The sequence below is a fragment of the Platalea leucorodia genome (genome assembly GCF_965183815.1).
Source record: "Platalea leucorodia genome assembly, chromosome: 4".
NCBI lineage: Eukaryota > Metazoa > Chordata > Aves > Pelecaniformes > Threskiornithidae > Platalea > Platalea leucorodia.
The window spans coordinates 119,520,472-119,538,364 of NC_138826.1; the positions used below are offsets into that span (position 1 = coordinate 119,520,472).

At 44.0% G+C, this 17,893-nt stretch overlaps 1 protein-coding gene across 1 annotated transcript in view; it reads right to left on the reverse strand.

Annotated features, from left to right (window-relative positions):
* Positions 1-17,893, reverse strand: part of ELAPOR2 (endosome-lysosome associated apoptosis and autophagy regulator family member 2) — a 103,807-nt gene that overhangs the window by 46,859 nt on the left and 39,055 nt on the right. The window contains exon 2 of the mRNA XM_082309106.1: positions 5,037-5,157. The gene's annotated coding sequence lies outside the window, so the exon portion shown is untranslated. The remainder of the gene's footprint in view (positions 1-5,036; positions 5,158-17,893) is intronic.

The window sequence follows — 17,893 nt, forward strand, 5'->3', positions numbered from 1 at the left end:
AAGGGCACACTCGGAACCAGATATTCAGGTTGTACTTGAGTGAAGGGAGATGACGAAGAGAGGAAGGAAAGGAGACATGGAAGGAAGGCAGGCTCCAAATTCAGACTTTTAATTTGAGTGCAAAACATGCAGCATATGGTCAGGCTGGCAGAAAAGCCTGACTGTGGCCACTGAAACAGACTGCAGCGTAGTGTCAGTGGGAGCGCAATGCCAAGTCCTGCTCCCACCGCCAGGCCCTGAAAGGTCCCCATTAGGCACTACATACAGCCGCCACACCAAAGCAAAGGGTTTTCAGAGATACCAGCCATATGGGGGTGCAGGCAAGAGCTTAGCCCCAAAAGCAAACTGCTCCTGTTGACTGCCATACATATTTTCCGTTTAAAAAGCCAAGCACACTGCCCTAATGGCAGGGATCCTTATCAGCTAAATTCCCTTCCTGCTATCAGACTCATGAGGAGATCAGAGCGAGATCTGTGGTAATTAAAAATGAACGAGACCAAATTAGTTAAGCACATTCCCGACCGTCAAGAAGTAATGGAGTGATTCAGAGAGTCTGGATTTCACTGAGGGAGGCTTTCTGCCCTCCACAACCCCCAGTGCAATGCTCCCTGCCTCCATGTATGTACCTTACCTCCAAAACGGCACTGGGAAGATGCCTGGAGGGGACGTCTTAAACGTGAAGCAGAGGAGAGCCACACAGAGTAGCTTTAGGTGTAATAAATATTGCCTTTTTCCTAGCCAAGATCCTTGCTGTACTTTTAATGTGTCTCTTTGCAGGATCCCTTGCAACCGTGATGTGCTGGTGTCAAAAACATGACTCATCTCTGACCAAATACCAGCATGAGAGAAGTGGCAGAGCTGTCTGGTGTGGCCATGCTGTGGCTTGTCCGGAGGCAGCCAGACCCCACCAGGTGAGCCTTGAAGTACCACACCGTGCTGAATGGCAAAACGGAGGCTGACACCCTGATGTGGGGTCTGAAAGTGGCAATGGCCACAGTCCCTCGGGGCAAGGAGATCAGAAAAAAAGAAGGGAGTGAAATATAGAAAGGGCCATGTTGTCCCAGTGCATTGCAAGCAAGCTATCATGCTGCAGAGCTGCTCCCGCACCTTCCCTCCCACATCTGGGGTCACTGCATAGCAGGATCTCCTACAGCATCACAAACATCTGTCATGTGAGATTCCTTCGTTCTTCCTACCTCCCACCTGGATGGTAAAGATGTTGTGGGGAGGGTGGCAGGAGGGGAAGTTGGTCTCATCATGCTGCTCTGTGCTCAGGGCAAGATAAAGTAAAAAAAAAACTTAATCCAATACCCAGGTCATAGAGCAGTCAAAATATGACAGTCCTTTCTACACTGAACCCCATGACTAATTCTCAGAGGACCCTGTCTTCTCTTCAGGTAAACTTTGCCAATTAAGTTTCTGTAGACCCAAAAGGAATGAGTCCTGACATGTTTCGGAGACTACAGCCATTTTGGGGAATGCTGGCAGTCACTCTCAGCAGGTCACAGTCAGCTGTGCTTTGCAGGTCAGCGTGCACTTCAAAATGCAGCAGAGCACAGAGATACCCAACCTAATTTTAAATGGGCTCATTTGAATGAAAAGATGTAAAACACAACATCCTGAAAATGAGCACATCTCGAGACACCGATTGAGCTCCAGTGCCACAGTTAGCTTGCTCCAGATATGTGAAGCACCTGAGCTAATATATTTTTAGCAGTCTCAAGTGTCTTTCCACTCCACCGGAGACCACAGTCTAGACATATTTACAGAGATGGCTGGAGACATTTAACATATTGTTATACCTTCTTTTGAATTTGTAGTTCAGGGACAATTTAAAGGGAACAACTGCTGAGCATTTGGAAGTGGGAGAGGTTGGCGCAGTATTCTCAGGATCCAAAATTAATGACAGCCTGCAAGTAACTTCTGGTTTCAGGGAGCAGTAAAGATCAATAGCAGATATTCTTAAGCAGCAGGCATTTCTGAATAGATGAAAACAACTGCAAACAGTACATCATGAAGTCAGCAGTGGTGGCAGATGTGTTCCAAAAAAACCCAAGTTCTTACACAGATACCTTCATATCCAGTGTCCTAACTGCCACCAAGGACCACTGAGGGCTCTGCCAACCTCAAGGAGACAAAAAAAGCTCTAAGAGTTCATGCTACTATACAAATGAAACCCTTTTTTAAGAGCAGAGACATAGTTGGCTCAGCTATATCTCAGGACTAGTAGATACCAACCAAAACTTCTGAAGACAACAGATCTCCACAGCTGGAAATTGTCCTGCCTGTGGTGATTGTACTGTGGTCCCCAGCTCTACAGCCTGAAGGACTGAAAGAGATACCTCAGGGAGTCCAAGACTCTACCAAATGTCACGATGAGCCCCAGTGTCAGGATGCTCTGGTGCAGGGTAGGATCTACAAGATGTAGCAGAATCTGAATAAGTTTGTAGAATGACCAGAAAGACTCATCTCAAAGGATATGCCATACTTATAATATTTCTTGATAGACTTCAGGATAAAATAACTCTAGACCTATAAGAAAAGGAAGGCATCCCATGGAGTCATTAATTACTTGGTGAGATGTATATGCAAGCCCTGGCCAAGTTTGTAGCACAAATCTCACTCTGTACGTGATCCACTGAGAACGTGTGTTGTAGCAGCCCCAAATACAGAACCTTTCACCTTCCTGAGGCTATAGCAATTTGTGGTTTTAGTATAAGACATCCTTCGTCCAACTCCTGTGTTGTCAGATGAGACAGAAGCCACCAGCTCAGAGAATATGACAAGTCAGTGAGGAGGTATCTATCTGTCAGCATTTCCAGTACAGCTCATCATCAACAATAGACCCCCATGTGAAAACTCTGAAGAGCTGGAGGGCACATAATTTTCAAAAGCTGCGTCTTCCAGTATATCCCACCCATTGAAGAACAGACTGTCAGCCAAACTCTACATTGGTTCAAATATTTTGCAGTAAAAACCACCACGTTAGCCAAGCCGAATGGGAGGGGTGTTCCCTACACATTCCTGCAGTGATTGACTGCTGTTGACAGATTCATGTTTTCAGCTTGAAAGATTGGTTGTTCTTAAAGCAAAAGGTGGAAGACTAAGAGATGAGAAACCTAAAATTACTTTTGCCATCAGAATATAGCCAGACATCTCCTGAAGCCAGATAATCTACTACAGACACAAAAAAAAGACAGAACTTCATTAACACCACTGCACTCCCAAGAGCCCAGAGAGATGAGATCTGAAGGGCTCAGTCAAAAAAAAGTCAAATATCCAATTGCTTCTCAAACCAGCTGAACTGCCATGGGACTTAACAGCAACACAATGAGGAGGTGAGAAAACAACTGAGATGAGTTTTCCAGTGTATGTAACAGAATGCTGTATTTTGGTGTGTAATATCACAGCCAATCTACTGGGCAAAGTTTTCCCCTTGTCTAGCAGGGGGGCAAATATGGAGAAGCCAGAGATTCATCTGTTGTTATAAAACAGTTGAATTTTCATTGGAACTGATTTAAGACCAGAAAGACACACAAATAAGAGGAGATGAAGAGGCAAGTGCACCGTTTGTCAAAATCTGTAGCAGAAAGTCAAGGAGAGTGTAATGTTGCTGGACCTTAAACTATTTATCACAAGGTTTAAGAAGAAATAGTATATAGCAGAAAAAATGAGTTATACCTATGTACTCCAGAGTACACCAAAAGTGGTTGTGCAGCAGAAGGGATAACACTATCTGCTCCTTTATATTGCAGACAGCAAAAAGTAACAGGCTTGAAGTACAAGAACAGAGATTCAACAGCAGAAAAATCTGTAACAGGAGGGAAAATGAATAGAACAAAATAGATGAGCAAATATCTGGGGAGCTTGTGGGCTCTTCATCACCGGAGGTCCCTGAAAACAGTCCAGCCAAACATCAGCCATGAATGAAAAAGTCATTGCTACTATAGCTATTTGGGCTGGGGGATGAGTTATGGGGTCACCTGAGGTGCTTCCCAGCTCTGTATTTCTGTAATTGAAAAACAGATCCTAAGGATATACAGAGATTCCACATTTAAAATGTCAGAAACTAAACCCAAATACCAGGAATGACACAGGCAGCTTCTCAAATGATGCTCGCAAGCAGTCAGACACCTTCCAGTGGTCAACACTGCTACAGAAAACATTTATGTGTTTTACGCTGGAACATACGCCATAAAGAAATGAACAATAAACCTTTACAGGAGGAGTCAGAAGTGAATAAAACCTCATCTCTCCTACACTAGAACTGAAAGGACATTGCCATTGTTCATCCCTTGTTCATCTGCTTGTTAGCTACAATAATTTATACCCCGTGGTACAAATAACTGAGAAAATAAAGCACTGCTATGGTCTTTTGTGCAGAGAATTGCTAGAGCAAGGAAGTGTGATGGGAAAGAGCATTCAGCTTGGGAAGCTACAGAACAGTGAGGGAATAGTTCAAATGTATTTGCAGAGCAGCAGTTCACTTATGTCCTCAGGTGCAAAGTGTTTTAACATCAAAAAAAAATGCAGGAGCAAGTAATATGAGAACACTCCAAGTTGTTAAAAATAAATATATAAATAAAATGCAAAAACTTCATCATGAAAATAGCTCATGCAAATAAGACATTTACCCTTACATTCAGCTTATTAATTAGCTAAATAATGCAGGTAATGAGAAATGACCACTCCTGGTCACCATTTTGGCCAATACAGCTACAAATGAACTGGAAAGCTGCAGAACTTAAGAGTATGGCAGCTTAAGACAAGCAACCACGTCTCTTCAAGGGGTGTTGTAACAGATGTGGCTTGTCTGTGACTTAGCATACAAGGGTACCTGTAGCAGATATGGAGTTGTACAACTACACTGCAAAGACAATCCCTGCTCCACAGCTCCAAGAGATAAGAAGAAGGATTGGAGGGGAAGGACTAACTCGGGGACACCCAGGACATCAGTGACAGAGCTAAGAAGCCACACAAGGGTAAATAGCACAAACAGCTAGTAATGGTCTGTAAAATGAAAAGTGCCGACATACTGCATTCCTTCCCTTTCACCGGGTCGGGTAGTCCAGAGCACTCCACCAATGGATTTGGGACGGCCACCCTCCATCTGGAGCCACTGCTGTCGCATTCTGTGTACTCGAAGTGGTAATCTGTCTGCAAGCAATTACAAAGAGTTTCAGTTTCATCATAACATTTGCATATTAAACTCATTAATCAAGACTGAGATTAGCAAACTCAGTTATAATTAAACCAGAAAGGAAGTAGCTGGTGTGGAACATACTGTGCAGCACTCTCACTGCTTTGATTATCACTGTGTATCATCACAGAGCAAGCACAAAGCACAGCACTTGTGCGCAGCACAAGTGTTAAGGCAGAGGGTGGGATTTGCAAAAGCACTTGAGAGACAGGACACAGATTCCACTAGAACTTTTTTCCCAGTCTCTTAGAGCAGGATTGATCCCAAACTTCTGGCCATCATGGTATCTGATCTACAGTAGCCAACAGGCTTCCTCTTTGGTCAATGGAGCAAGCCATACCCAGAGCACAAGTCATCCCATGTTAGTCTGGATGTCTAAGATGCGTGGGACAACTCACCTTCTGCGGGTGCCTTTCCCTCTTCATCGATTTCAGAGGAAGCCCAGACAAATTAGCAGAGATAAACCCAGTATTGGGATACCTCTGAAAATGCCATCCAGGGTCAGCTCTGAGGAGTACCTCAAGGCAGAATGATGATGTGAAGTAAGATCATCCCTATGGTCTCTGTGACTGAGGTAAGCCCTGAGCAGTCTAAGTGAAAAGCAGTAAGAAACTTCCTAGCATTAGCTAGGAAAGAATATTAGCTATTTATCTTATTAATAATATTGATTCAGATCCTAGATACAATCTAGACTCACATCTAGTTACATTTTTAGTTTTGTCTTTGTAGCTTTGTTTCCAAATTCATAGCCCAGAATTTTACTATTAAAATAAACCTCAACATCTCATTCTTGAATTGCTTTGATATCAAGAGAGAGTTTGGGTGAAGCTGGCAGAATTGGTCTTCAGAGGGAACAGGCCTATATTAAAATGACACATACTGGCAAGCTTCATGAGGTGTCTCCACATGGGCAAGGCCACCTCCAGCTCCTTTTGCAGTCAACAGAGGGAAAGCATTGGCCACATGCCTGTTTTAGGCACCTGCTGCAGAGGGGATGAGGAGATAAGAAATCCTAGAAATGCCTCTCTCTCAACCGGCTACAGAGGGAGACCAGTCACTTGCTTTGGATGGAGACTTCTCCATTTCCTCAGGGGAACCCCACCTCCGACACTGCACGGCCCTGCGTGGCCCATAAAAATAACACGCAAAATCACGGGACTGAGGAAAACAGGATCAGAGCTTTAGCCACAGGCTCGAGGTTTACACAGCTTTAGGGTAGGCTGGTGTGGTGGATCCATAAAATTTGTTGGTTCCTTTCAATTTAGCTGGCTTCTCCTGGCAGGACTGGCCACAAACCAAAGAGGTGGAAGGCAACGGTCATGTCCACAGTCCAAGGCACAAGCAGAAGAGCTCCTTAGCTGGCGCAGCTGACTCTCACTACCGTGAAACCCACCCATGAGGCAGCATAGGTCTGCCTTCCTAAAGATCTGTGCCGCCACGACTGCAGACATCAGTCCCTAAGCTATGCTACCCTAGGAGGAGGTACTCTGTGCACACAAGGATTATTTTGGGGGCAAACTTTTCCTGCTCCTTCTATGACCCCTTGAAGTGCCGACATCCCACACGAATGGAGCAGAATAGGGGGAATCAGGTGGATAAGGGTGAGTCCATGCTCACTCTGGTAAAGATTAGTTAATACCTTCAAATATTCAGCTGACTCACAAGGAGAAGACTTGCAATTCTCTTCATTTACTTATAGAAAAACAAACAATACTGAGTTTAATACTTTTCCTACTGTTACCACAGCTCTCCAGAGATATTCAGATGTTAATAAAGTACTACCTAAACATCATTAAAGCCTTTGGTATTTCGCATCCAAATGCAAATAATATTCTGATTTCTCTGGAATTAATATTTTCATGGTTCAACAAATGTCTTTGTGACTCAGCCTACGGTTTAGAAACCTAACTAACAGCATAGCAGAAAGGAAAACTATTTGTCTCAAAAATAAATCAAAGCATAAGAAGATACTATCAAACCCAGAGGTACACATGAAATATGATACACCACACTCTCAACTTCATGAATATACTCAATTTAAATATGCATTTTCCCACTTTCATCTCATTATACAATCTTCAAGGAACAGAAAAAAAACAGTCCTTAATCATCTTGGTATGAAATCTGCCTATAAGGCAACCAGAATACATAAATAACATATCTGTAATAGAGCCATCTCATAGTTCATATCACATAAGAAAAAAATTATCTATTAAATTAAATATGCAAGACTGGAGTGAAGCAAAGAAAAGGATATTGAAAGCCTCTGAATCTGACTCATATTCAGGTCTCTTTTCTATTTCATATCAGGTCAAAAAAATTACAGAGAGCAGTTTGGTGTCAACAATCCAGGTTGCTCTCATAGCTACCCTCTCAAAATACGCTTCAGGGATGTCTAGCCAGCAATCCCTCTGCAGCCAAGAAGGAGCCAGAGGGGGTCTCAGAAGTTGTGCAGCTGGGAGGGACACACCATGCAGTGCAGAAACATCTCCTCTAATGGTGTCTGACTGGCAACTATCACCGGAGATTCAAAGCTCAGGACAGCAACTAAAATTATAAAGAAAAAAGCATTTCTGCTCTCCTTCCAAATTCAGGCAGAAGAGTCAGGTCTCCATCTCTCCTCTTCCATCCCTCCAGGGAAATCTCTCCAGCTTTAACCAGTCAGATGAGGTTTCCAGGGGAGATGGACCCAAGAGATGTCCTTCCCTCTGACTACCCCATTCCTGTGTGCAGCTACCTGTGTCCACCAAGGGGTCTCACGACTCACTAGGAAGGTTGTACAGCAGAACTAAGTTCTTACATGATGTCTTTCTGCTACTTTTTCCTCTGCTGTGATCAGTTCCCTTATGGAAGAGGGGCATTTTTCTTTGTTTTCTATCATCTCACTTTCAACTCAACTTTATGTCTGAAAACCTCAGACTTGGCTGTTCCTCTGGTAATTGACTGTAATGAAGACTCTGCAAATTAATTTCTGCCCTTGGTCACACACGCATAGCTCCAAAATCTCTTCCAGCTACCTGCACTACCATCTTTTCCCCTATAGTATTGTTTTACCTAGAAACAACCACTGAGGGTCGAGTTGTATCGCTCTTTTAAAACCAGACTATATTTGCGCCACACTACAGGCATGACAGCAGCTCACAACTTTGGCTGCACCACTGGCCAGCTTTAAATTAACCAGCTTGCCTCCTGACAGTGGGTGAATATAACTGCATGGAGCTCTGGTTCAGCTAAATGATCCAGCATCTCAAGCTGATTTAGCAGCCATGGTGATGCTGTCCTCAGCACCCAGCATAGCTCAGGTCCATCCCTGTGAGCTGGAAGCACGCCTTGACTGCAGCACTGACACCCTCAGAGCACATGTGATGTATCCAAGCACTGGAAATCACCCATTAACACTGGCTTACCAGGCTCAGCACTTCTAATCTGCCTCAGCAATTTGAGCTTGCAAATATAGAAGGCTGACAGAGGAGCCTCTTCAGCACCGTGGGACACTTACAACACCTTTGCAACTCACTGAAAAACGACGTGCCATTGTGCTGGGATTTCTTCTCCTCCCTGATGGAGAAAATTCTTTACCCACCAGTTCTCTGAAATGAATTTCATGGCAAATCCATTGCCAGATATTATCCATTCCCAGCTATTACTCTGGTTTTGCTTTCAATGTTTTTTCCCTACTATGCATCCAGACATATAGTATCTTCAAATTTGGCCATGGGCCTGTTTTAATTTTAACTGTAAGTCTGACCCTGTTTTATTACTTCTCTGGGTTTGGCCTTAATGTTCTAAACATATCCCTCCCCCAGTTCAGCTGTTATTTCCTATAACATTTCCTACTTTATTGCTCATAATTCCTAGGTTTTGACAAAACTAGTTTGAATTTCAGACCCAAAAAGTAGGTTTCCACAGGAAAGTGTCAGAAAAAAAATGAACAACACCCGATATAGGGTTAAGCTAAAAAAAAAAAAGCAATTTTCTAAACAGAAAATTGATGCTGTTCCAAGAAGCTGCTCAGAATCAATGTGTAGTCCTCAGCATTAAATTTTAAATGAAAGGTTAATAGTAACCTGAAAAATGCCGCCAAAAATAGGCAAGTGTGTTTGTTTTAGCCTGTTCTGAATTTTGCTTTATTGTTCTTGGGGAATTAGTAAAATCACATCTGCGCTACCATGTGAAGCTGTTGTAAGAAACTCTCTGACGTACATACACTCTCTTTGAAGAACACCATGTACAAAAAAGATGCCCTCATGCATGCACATGACGTCAAAGAGATGGTGCACTGGTCACAGCTCTGGCCAGGGGGAGAAAAAAACCAACAGAATATGTCCAGCATGCTATGTTCAAAAGGCATCAATACAGGATCGATGGTGTGGGTCTGCCACCCTCACATGTGCCCTGTGCAAAACGCCCGCAGACATCTCCTGGCTCTGCGGGGGCACCCACACCGCCTGCTCTGCAGCCCTTCTCTGGCTTCCAGCCCACCATCAGCTGGCTGAGTGACACTTCAGCGAGGCATGTCCTCCCCATGTGTCCTCCAATTCCACTCTCCCTCTTCTCACACAATCCTTGTCTTGACTTTAAATGGCACTGAATGCTCCTCCTTGCCCAGGTCCCCGGGACCCAGTGCATTTGGTGTTGGATGCCTCCAGTGCAGAATTCTACATCTGAACTAGTTATCTCACAGTCCTTTACAACTGTTGACAGACACAGGCATTTCCAGGGCACAGCTCCTCTAGTCTTAAAGTATATGCTTATTTCAGGGCATTTCTGAAACTCCAGAAGTATCAATTTCCTCTCCATTGACTGGAGAGCTTTCTCCCAGATGACCCTCTGTGAAACTGAGCTTTCTCCATAACAAAGAGCAACACCCACTTCATTGCCTTTCCTATTTTTCTGCACTACTCTTTTCATTCCCTCCTTTCACCTAGATGGGAGATGCCCTGTAGCCCTTCCCACTTAACTAGAACTGAAGGGCAGGGAGGGCACAAGCCCTTACAACCAGTTCCCAATGCACTGAACACTTGATCCACGCAGAAACAATAGATGAAGCCCAGGAGCAATATACATTTACCGTATCTGTTATGAAATATAATAGCAAATCTCTTGCAGTTTAACAGCTTGATCTGCTCATGTTGTTTTCCAACCACAGACATCATTAAGCCAAAAAAAAAAGAAAAAAAGCTTCTACTCTGCCTGCCACAATATTACTAAAAAAACAACTCTCAGGAGGTTGGAGGTCTGTCGCTTATTCTTTCCCTGAACTAGCACTGCTTGTTCCAGTGATACTTTTGCTTAACCCGATTAACTGCACACAATGCTATTAAAAGATATTGTTTGCCAAAAGGGGCATCCATAATCTTTACAGACCCATGTGCTATCTATATTTACATGTGCAATAGGGATTAGCTGTGTATTTACAAAAAAAAAAAAAAAAAAAAGGCCCCCACACAAATAAAAGCCCCTTTAAGGAAAGAATGAATTCAGGAGGAGATAAGAAGGGAGTCCAACCTCACTGACCACTCTTGTGATCCCCCCAGATTAATCCCACTGCAAAGGAGACAACGCTTTCACTTCCCTGGTGCACTGCGACGTGATATCCCAAAAGATGGCAGATGTAGAAACACGGCAGTCTCTCCGCGTGGCTGTGTTTCCCCATGTCTGGCCTCTGTAGCATTAGCACACTCAGGGACTACGCTTTCAACACTTTGAGACTACTCCAGTGCTTTCAAGGGCTGCCTATCAGTCACTTCTAATTCAGGCTTTGAAAGAGGAGATGCAATTTCCCATTTCTTATTAGTTTTGGGCTTCTAGCCCATCCTCCTCTTTTACTGCACTCATTATTTCTAATTATATCCTCTGGCATCAGTAAATATTCCTGCTTCCCCTCTGTTCTCCTATCTTCCCCAGCCCATGACTGAGCAGCAGACCCGTCCTTCAGCAGAGCTCTCTCACATCACTCATTCAGACCTAATGCCCAGCTCTACGCTTCTCCTGAATGTGAACATGTTCCTCTTTAATCTCCTTTGAAATTACTTATATCAGTGCTTTTCAACTGAAAACTTGAGTTGGGCTTTCAATTTTTTCCGTCTTTATTCCTAAATCCCCAAATTCCTGAAGACATTTATGTGTATTCTGTCATATTTGTCTTTCCGGACTCCTAATTCATTTGCGGCTTTTCTGGCAGTGAGAAACCCAGCCTTAATTGCATTACTTAGAACCCCACAAGGCAGCTGCATATATTCATACTTTCTGAAAATCAGGCTATTTGCGTCTTGAGCCTAATTCAAGCACCAAGTTTCAACCACCAGAAGCTGAGGTTGAACCACTGCCAAAGCCATCTGCAAATAAAAGACGAACTGAAGAGGTGTACTGAATGTAAGCCAAAATTCAGCAAAAATATATCATCAATATTTGTGAGGAATCAGAATAAATTACATTTTAGGTAAATTTTTATATAACCTGTTTAAACATAATTTCCAGGATTCTAACCCAAATGTATTAAAATAAATGTCTAGTCCTAGGCCAGCGAGCAGAGTGACCTGCAGTGGACAGAACTCTGCAGAAGGATGGGGTAAGTTCAGAGAGCCATGAACAGCTCCGTCAGCAGGAGGAGGACAGAGACAACCCTTATCAATGTTTAGAAACAAACAGCTGATAGAAAAGTGTTTGGATGAATATTGTGTCCCAGTGGAAATGAGAAAGGTACTGAGCTCTCATACCAACCAGGTCAAAGGACTTCCTTTGCCCTTGGTCAGCATACTGCAGCATGGGATGATGGTCAGCAAAGAGAGGACGTGCTTCCAGCACATCTCAGATGTCCGGAGTAGGACACGTGAACTGTACTCATTTCTCCCTCCAGAGTTGGAGGAGGTAGCTAGCCTAGCCTGGACACACACATTTCTGCACAAGCATCTGAGGTTAGGTGGGACAAGTCCTTCCCTCTGTACCTCTTCACCCAGCTGTGACATGCTGGGCTGCCATTTCAATTTTGAATGCATTGGTGCAGCCTCTGAACAGCTCCTAGTCCAAGAGGCACCCACCTCTTAGCTAAGCCTTCCAGAGATGCTTGTCATAGAAATAACATGCTCTTACTATGGCAGAGTTTTAAAATAAGAGATAACAGGGCTAGAAGGGCCCCTCAGAAGCCGTTTAGTCCGTCTTCTTGTCCCCCATACCTAAATCATTCCTGAAAGAAGTTTGCCTAACCTCTTAGAAAATCCCCAGTGATGGATGTTACGTAGCTGCCAAGGGTAAAATGATGCTAATGTGCATGGACCATTCACCAGGCAGCTAATGAAGCAGTTATCATCATCAAGGAAGCTGAGCACAAGAGCTAGGAGAAATACGTGGGGGTGAAGGGTTTATTTGTTGAAAAGCGCAGCCCATTTCAACACATAAACAGATTCAGAGAGCAGGCTGGCACCAAAGGCAGCCTTGTCCTTCCAAGAAACTGCATTTACTGTACTATACATTTGCTATATGGCTTGCTAAGGACAGCGCATTCCCATGTAACACAGCATCATCTGCATGAAACTTCAGGGCTGTGCTCTGAGCAGTGTCTTCTCTTGGCCTTCAGCCACCCTCACTCTGGCTGAAATCAGTGGAGATTTCACCAGCCTCGCTGGGCACCGGACAGGGTCAGACACAATCATCTTTCAGCAGGGACGGTGTGCTTTTTCACTCTGACATTTCTTCAGCCTTTGCCAAATCCCTTTCAGCAGCAGTCCAGTAATGACTAGGAGAGTTTTTATTATCATTATCTTATTTATCCAAAAGGTCAGGTCAGCCAGCAGCCCTTTGACTGTAAGAAATTTATTTTTCTTTTAAATAAAACTTCACAAACAAGCTATGTGCAGCACTAGCACAGCCACCTTTGAAAGTGTCTGGGATTATTTATTTTTGCAACCTAGAGAGAAAAGTAGTTCTTAGTAAAACAGTGGCTCTTTCATCCAGGGCCTCATCTGTTGCCCAGCTAAGTCAATAAAAGATATCCATTGGCTTCAAAGGGCAACAAGATGAGCCACAGTCAACCAGCTCATTTACTCATCACCCTAAGTATTAAATAACAGGCAATGGGCATTGCCATCCTTGCAAGTAAAACGCTGGAGAAAGTAAAGACCTTTCTACCTTTTAAGATCATTCCATTGAATTTTATGGGTGGAAATACCAAATACAGAATTCTACAGGATGGTGTAAAAAGGCCCTCAAAAAGATTATTTTCAGCCAGCCAAAAACTATCTGTGGAGGCATCTCCAGTGGTGGCTTAATAAGTTTATAAGGTGTATAGGGCAGTTTGCCTGCCCTGACCCACATTTTTCCTCTTCCCTTGTGTCAGCACTACAGCTTAGAAGAACCTGATGCATCGTAAACTCTTTTTTTTTTTTCACTACTTTTCAGCCAGAACAATTCCTTGATCCAGTTTTGTGTGATCCAGTTATTTGTGCGAGCACTGCTGTAGACACAGGAGAAAACGGCAATGAGTGCGCAAGGTGGCAAGATGGAGAGCAGAAGAGGAGCAGGGAACGCGACTGACCTAATGGCCACGCAGACTTAAACTGCGTTAAACTGATGGTGAAAGTGCGCCTTGATCCCGATGGCTCCTCTCCCAGCTTTCATAGCTGTGTTGTTCAAGAGTTTGGGTCTCTCTCAGGCACCACAGAACAGTTTAATGAATACAGAAATTAAAACAGTCTCTAGGGATACACATCTCCACAGCCACTCAACAGAATTTCCAAATGCATATTCTGGTTCATAGCAACAAAACCTTACAAATCTTCATCAAAGAGAGATTTTTTTAATGCCAATCAGGCCATAAAAATAGAGTTAAAGAATAAACTTTGTGCTCTAACTGCATCGTTGGTAAAACGCTGACTCCTCTTTTAATACTTCCCCCCTGCTTTACATAAAGCAACTTGCAGGAAAGCCATCAGCAAGAAATTCAGACATTATGATACATGCTTGAATGGTATCTTAAGCCCTAAAATACTTTTTTCCTAAAGGAGAAAGTAGGAGTTAAACCCTCCCATCCTGCTCCATTGCCTCCCCATAGCTTGACTTGGGTAATTTGGAGATGTAGGAGTGAGGGCTGTAGACACATCTCAGATAAAGTATGTGAGATGGAAGCAGTAAATGGCACCTTGTAAAAATGATGGGAGATCTCAAATCCCTTATCAAACAGGAGGATTAGGACTCGTTTATAATGCATAGGCAGTTTAGTTTGGACCAGACGCACAAGTCCTCCTCCTTGGTCAACTGCCGGCTTGCTGTGGAGTCTCAAGGAAGTCTTCACTCACCTGCCCTACAAGTATAATCTCATTCTGCACACCTGCAGGTAATACAGTTCTCTGCAGATTATTTTGGGAACCAGTCCATTTCTGAGCATCTTACCTAAAGCCAAATTATGAGACAAGGCAGGAGTGGAATCCAGAAGCTGTGTCCTTAGACAGATAACACTTCTTACTCTACAGGCAAAGGGCAAAGCCACAAAACAGATCTAAATTAACTAATGTAATTCCACAGCATTTCACCCACTGTCTGCATAGCTTCAGAAGAATGAAAGGCTTGGAGCACTTATTTTCTTTACATTTAAGACCCTGTAATAGGCCAGTTACAGGAGCCTCGAATAGGATGCTTGTGTCAGGACAGAGCTTGTAAAAACAGCAGGTTAATAGCCTGTCACTGTGTCTCTGATGGGTCATTCCACATATGAGCGCCACCAAAGACACAGCAGAAAGAGGGCATAAGTTGTCAAATAGTATAGCACAGAAAGCAGCAGAATTTTCCCCTTGTTTCTCCACCAACACATCCCTGTCATCATCTGATACAAGAAGTCTCCTCTCTAGGCTGAAGGGATATTCCTGCAATCATTTGCTTTTGGGCTCCACTGCCCAGGACTATGAAAAGCAGTGCTGCTTAATACCTTTGGAGTATGTTGGGTTTAGAATAGGATGCCAGTCAAATAAGAGTAGTTCAAGGATCAGGAAAACATTTCAACACTGCTCTCAAGTGGGACCTGCTGATGGAGGACTAGACTGAGGAGTTCCACCTTCTCATCAGAAAACTTTTTATAATATCCATCCCTGTACCTCCTACAAGGTCACCAAACTTTTTAGCTGAAAGGTAACTGTCTCAAGGGTGACACAACTTTCTTAGGCCACAAATAAATTCAAATGATGGTATGAAACTGTCTGGCATGTTTCCAACAGCAAGGATAGAAGAGAAATGAGAGAGACACGTTCAATACCCAGAGCTTCCGCTGGGAGGAAAATCTGCTAGATGTGATCAATTAATTCATTGTAATAAAGAGCACTGTAACCTGCTATCGATCATTTTTTTCCTGTGCTTTGTATCAGATGGATTTCTAATATATGCACATGTCAGGGGACCGAAAGGAATATTACTCAGTGAGTCTTTCAATTGGCTTTTTTAACTACAAATCATGTGATAATTTTGTTAACAAGTCAGGGATGTGTTAACGATCTGATGATATTTCATTTATGACTGTTGTCTAGGTAGGGCCTCCAAAGTGCACTAAATACAAACAAATGAAAAAGCAGTCACCTTTAACTAGTGTGCGGGCACGTATGCACCTGCAAGCGCATTTTCATACACACACACAAAAACTCACACAAGGATAATTCTGTCATCATTTAACCCACAGGCTCCATCTCTCCTCAGCTGATAAAATTTGGTAGAGCTCCACAGTCTTCAGCAGAGCTACACTGATTTACGCCCACGGAGACTCCAGCTTTTTGTTTATCTTTTAAGAGAAGGACAAAAGGTCGTTAAAGGTAACACATCAGTCTCAGGTGAAATCTGGTGTATCTATCTCACCGCTGCTCCACGAAACAACCCCCCCAATTGTGCAGCCAGAACTGTAGCTTTTTGTCTCTGCTTTCAAACCCTTCCAGCAATGACAGCTAATTAGGTGCCGCAGAATTAACTTTCATCTTCCACCTGTGTGCTGGTGGTGACTAATTGCATTCACAGAACGAGTCAGAAAGCAATTCCAAGCACGCCAGTAAATCCCACCATGGACCAGCATGAGGAGACTCTGTAAGGAGGCAGACAGGATGGGATTGACCTTGCCAGGACGGGGACGGCAAGGACAACAGAGCAGGAGCTCGATGTCTTTCCCTATCTTGGAATAAAAAAATGTTCTGAGCAAGTGCTCCTTTTCACGATGCAACACCTCAATGCAGCCAGGGCACTGGGCACAAACACTGCTCCCTTCCAGGGTCCCATCATGGCTCCTCAGGGTCTATGGCATGGGCATGTCAAGGCAATGCCCGCAGTGCTCCAAAGGAGGGTTGTAGCTAACTTCTGCCTTCTCTGCCTTCTCACACCCACTGAAACACCGCAGCAAAGTCCATGGCTGGATTTCTTCCCAGGATCTGACAAACCCATTTCCCTTATCCCCCCTCTCCCCAGATGCTTTCGTGTTGTGTTACATATCACTGAAGTGCTGGTGCTCTGGGAGGAATATTAACATTAAATATAAATATAGGCATTGCAGCCAAAGCCATCTGTTCCTTTCTGTCGATTACAAATCTATTCTCCTCACCCTGTGCTACTCCAGCCTTGTACTTCTCCTGCAGCCTGTCCCTGTGGCACCCCAACAAATACGCACATACACAAATTTGACTCCAATTACCTCTACACAGGGATGCAGATCAGCCTGACGAGGGATTGCCAATAGCAGGGAAACAAGTATCTGAGCTCCTAAGGTCTGTAGAGCTGGATAGAAAATATCATGATGGACATTGAGAGGGAAACACATCATGGGGGCAATGCAACTGCCCATTAATAGCACCCTGAGTGCTTCAGTGTCTGCTTCACCTCAGCTACATGGAGGTGAACCTGTGACTCCGGTAAGATAAAAATCACGTTTCAAGTGAAGCACATGGTGCTCTGAATTCAGGCGGTTGCCAGCAGACCACTTTAACCTGTCCCGAGACAAGTGCAGGTCTTTGGAGAGCTGAAAGGGATACAGGTGCCCCAGAAATACAGGAGGGCAGAAATACAACGTGGGACAAAGCAGAAAGGCATTCAGACCCACATGGTAAACCAGGAGCAACCAAAGGCTCTTCCTTTTCCTTTAAGGACTGGGACCTAAAGCTCCAGCTAAAACAGCTGCAGTAATACTTCCCCACAAGCTCCACATAATCGCTTTTCCCCTTTTCATTATTTCTATTTCCTATTTCTATGGAAAACTCCCATGGGAAAAGGTCGCAGAAGATTTGGACAGAGATAGTCTTCAGCAAGCGGACCAGAAAAAACAATTTACAACCCTTTTCCCGGAGCCGTGACAACTCTCTTCCCTCCCTCTTGACATTGGAGATGCAAATGAGAATTTTCCTAGCCTTGTGTCCTTGCCAAGCCAGACCAGCCTCAACCCTCCAGCAAAGAGCAGATGCCAGAGTCCCCATCTTGTCCCTGTCCCCTTGGCCACCTGTCAGGATCGCTGCTCACGCCTGCATGGGATGGCCAAGCTGCTCAGATCTGCCCCGGTCAGTAACAATAGCTCAGGAAAGCTGTTTGCTCCCTCAGTTCCTCTTCAGGTAGCATGCAGCAACGGAGCCAAAACCCAGCAAACAAAAGTTCAATCAGTCGAGGCTCAAAATAGAAACAAGACCATGCTGACTGTCACAACAAAGCGCAGAAAGAGTTGCACAGGCTTGATTGCATGCAGAG